We start from the raw sequence: 4,152 nt of genomic DNA on the forward strand, positions 1-4,152 counted from the left end.
AGAAGAATCTGTCTCAATAGGGAGTCGCAGGCTTCCCACAATTGTCGGTTTTCGTGAATATCTGAAAATGCTCCAGCTTCAGACTCCAGCAACATATACCCTTATCGTTAACCACGAAAAAAAGCACCCTAGAACATTGCCAGCATTCCTGCCAAACAGTTGGTGGCATTGTTCATAGGTCCAAGTATCTGGCATTTAGAGGCCTAAAATGAAGTAGGGGAACAATATGTCTGTGGAACTTCATCCTAATGCAACAAACCATTGAGCATTTTTGTGGGGTAAAACCAGATAATATTGTTACCCAACCCATAGTTTTTGGAAGGGGAAACATTCCTCCAGAATCTAAAATGGTACCATGCTTATTGCTCCAAACAACATCGCAAGCTTTCCCAAAGTTGTCGGTCTTGGTGAAAATATAAAATTGCTCAAAGCTTCAAGTCCAGACATAAATACCATTTGTCATTACGTACTAGAAAAGCACCCTTAATATGAATTGCCATGGTTCTTGAACATTTGGTGGGCCTTGTTATCAATTTACCAAAGTATCTGGATTTAAAGGCCAATAATGAAGTTAGCATTAAAACGTCCGGGGTAAATTCGCTAATGAAAAAATCACCATTGACTGGCAATTTTGTGGGGTAAAACACAGAAATATGTTTCCAACCATATATTTTGGAAAGTTACACATTCTAGCGATCTAAATGGGTACCCATGCTTTCTGCTCCAACTACTGAGTCGCAAAGGCTTTCCACAATTGTCGTTTTGGTAAATATCTGAAAATTGCTAAAGCATTTCAACTCTCAACCATACTCTACCTGTATAGTTAGCACGCAAGAAAAGCACCTAAATATGGATTGAGGGTTCCTCAGAGAGTTTGGTGCCATTGTTCATAGTTTACAAGTATGCTGGCATTTCAGCCCCAAAATTGCAAAGTAGCGCATCGAAATCAGTCCCGTTGGGTAACTTCAAGCTAATTGAAAAATAACCACATTGCACTGCACTTTTTGTGGTTAAAAACACGAAATTAATGTTCCAAAGCCATACATTTTTGAAAGGTAAAACATTCTAAGCCCAAGAAGATCTAAATGGGTACATTTATTGTCCAAATACTGTAGTCGAGGCTTTCAAAGTTGTCGGTTTTGTGAATATCTGAAAATTGCTCAAGCTTTCAACATTCCCAGCCCAATTACACGCGATCGTGTCATACGTACTAAAAAAGCACGTCTAAATATGATTGCAGGGTTTCTCTAAATTTTGGTGGATTGTGTTCATTAGTTTACCTAAAGTATGATGGATTTAAGGCCAAATGAGTTAGCAACATACAATTGTCTGTGGTAACTTCAGCTAATGGAAAATCAACACATTGACTGCATTTTTGTGGGTAATAAACACAGATATATACTTTACCCCAACATATATTTTTGAAAGTTAACTTCTAACAGAATCTAAATGGGTCCATGCCTTATGGCTCCGAAACTACTGAAGTGCAAAGCTTGCAATTTGGCAGGTTTTTGGTGAAATATATGGAATTTGCCTAAAGTTCGAACTTTCTCAGCATCCGTATTGTCCATGTATCTACAGCATAAAGGTCATCCTAAATCTATAACATATGGGCTCTATCTAATGTTTGATTGCCCATTGTGCATAGAGTATAACCAATACTATGTGCGCACAAGACCCACAATGAAATATTATAGACATTTTCACGGCTGACGCGCTGGCTTGCTGCAATATTAACTCGTGTGTGTAATCATCGCGACATTAACAACTAACAGTACAGAGACGTCAGAAAACATTATCTTTCAAGAAAGTAACATCTGAGAATTCAATATGGGTAAATAAGTTTTCTACTGCAACTGCCTAAACTGCAAAGCAATGCTGAACATAATCTTTTTTTAATCAAATTTCTGTAGAATCGTCACAAAGCTTGAATTATCTCCGCATTTGATGCTCCACATTTCGTAACTTATCGCATAAAACTATCCTGAATATGAACGCCAGGGGTCTACTGAACCTTGATGCCCAATGATGCATAGATATATCAAATCTATGTGGCGCACAGAGACCCAATACAATTAGTGTATATAATTTTCACGGGCTGATCTGCGCTTGGCTGCTCGCAATATAAGCACACTCGGTGTGTGTAATAAATGCAAACCTTAGGACCCGCCTCCCTAAGTAAGAGACCAGAAAACCATATATTTTCAGAAAAGTACTACATTCTGACGATCATACTGGTAAATATGTCAAGTCACACCGGGTCAGCATGTCACAATGGGTTAACATCCCGTGGGCCCGCGACAGGACCTTCCCAATAGGTTTAAAAGGTTACACTTCCTTCTCCTTGAGTCTTTTTTGTCCTGTCCGGGCGCGGTGGAGTAGTGTTATTTATAGGAAGAAGATCTACATATGGAACAGGAGGGTAAATGCCTAAAAGTCTCCGTTTAGGGGTTAGCAGGGTGAGTTTACCTGGAGCAAGATCTCGTCCTACCGCCTGCGGGTCAGTGATTTGAAGAGAGGAGACGTGTGTGATCTCTACGGCGATTCTCTCTGTGATGGAGGTTAGGAAAGCGGTGAGGGATTGCGCGCGAAGAGACACGCGGAAGACTTGCATGCACATGTCGGGCAGTGAAATGAGTCCGCTATGTGCAAGTTTCCCGGCGCCATCGCTTGGTTATGGAGTAGACGCATATTAGCTGGGAAGACAGGAGGTAAGGGCGGAAGTGGCGGCGCCATTTTGGATAAGGGAAGGCAGCGCTAAGGTTTGATGGACGATGCGGCACAAAGTAACAGCATAAAGTAGCCGCTTTATACAGCGCAAGTTGCGCAAGGCCTTAACTTCGGAGATAAAGTCATGAGGGCAGTAGTTCAACCTCCCCTTATGTTAAGAGAACACAACTCCGTGGGTGCCATTTTGCCAGCAGTGTATGCACTGATGCGGTAAGCAGAGCACTTGTTACAGGTATGATGATATTTTATGTAAGTTCTTTCAGGCTGGAAAACCTTTTGTAAAGGAAAGTTGCTGAATTATGTGTTACTCTCTTTACCTATTCAACTATGGAACTTGGTATGACGGGGGAAAGAACATTCAATCCCCAGAGGGAAAAGGGGGTTTTACGAGAGTGGAAATTAAATATGCAGGAAGCCTGCTGATTTTAATACATCGTTATTTTGTTTCAGCCTCTGCCTCAGAAGGAAGAATAGAAAAAGTCACCTGAAAAGCTTATTTCTGCAGACGACGTCGAGGGAACATGGTACTTCTATGTCGCAGGAAAATCAGATGTTTGCGGAGTCCTTGGGTTCAGTGATAAAACAAGCAGTTATTCAAGGATTCCAGGAAGTATCGAATGCCAAAAAGAGACCTAGACATTCAAGACAGATGGAATCACTGTCTGATGTCTCAGAAGGAGATTTGTCGGAAGATCCCGAAGCTTTTTCACAGGTGGGATCAGAGGAAGGAGAAGTGGAATCAGAAGAAGAATCCACTTTTGATATAGCGGTTATTGATCCCCTGATAAAAGCAGTCAGACAAACCCTGACTTTTCCGGTGGAATCGGCAAAAGTCTCTTCAGCAGATAAGCTATTTCCCTCTTCAAGGAGAAAGGCGGTAGGTTTTCCTGTGCATTCTTCCATCAAGGAGATTATCATGACAGAATGGAAGAAGACGGAAAAGAGAGCCCAAACAGCTGGGAAATTCAATAAGAAATACCCCTTTGAGGAACAAGAGTCGAAATTTTGGGAGTCACCACCAAAAGTAGATGCAGCCATAGTTAGATTGGCCAAAAAGACGACCCTTCCAGTAGATGATGGGGCATTATTTCGAGAACCAATGGAAAAGAAGATGGAGTTTAATCTGAGAAAGGCATTTGGAGCAGCAGGAGCAGCCTGTAAGCCAGCGGTTGCACTAACCTCAGTATCTAGAGCGTTAAAAGTATGGCTGTCCGAGCTTGGTGAGGCAATTTCATCTAATGTAAAGAGACCAAAGCTATTGGAAATGCTATCAGATTGTAAAATGGCGACAGAGTTTATGTCGGGAAGCTTCAATCGATCTCGTGCATTTGTCGGCTAGATCCATGGCCTTATCAGTGGCAGCCAGGAGAGCACTATGGTTAAAATCTTGGGCAGGCAGATACTGCATCCAAATCTAACCTA

Source organism: Xenopus laevis, chromosome 6L, assembly GCF_017654675.1.
Source record: "Xenopus laevis strain J_2021 chromosome 6L, Xenopus_laevis_v10.1, whole genome shotgun sequence".
NCBI lineage: Eukaryota > Metazoa > Chordata > Amphibia > Anura > Pipidae > Xenopus > Xenopus laevis.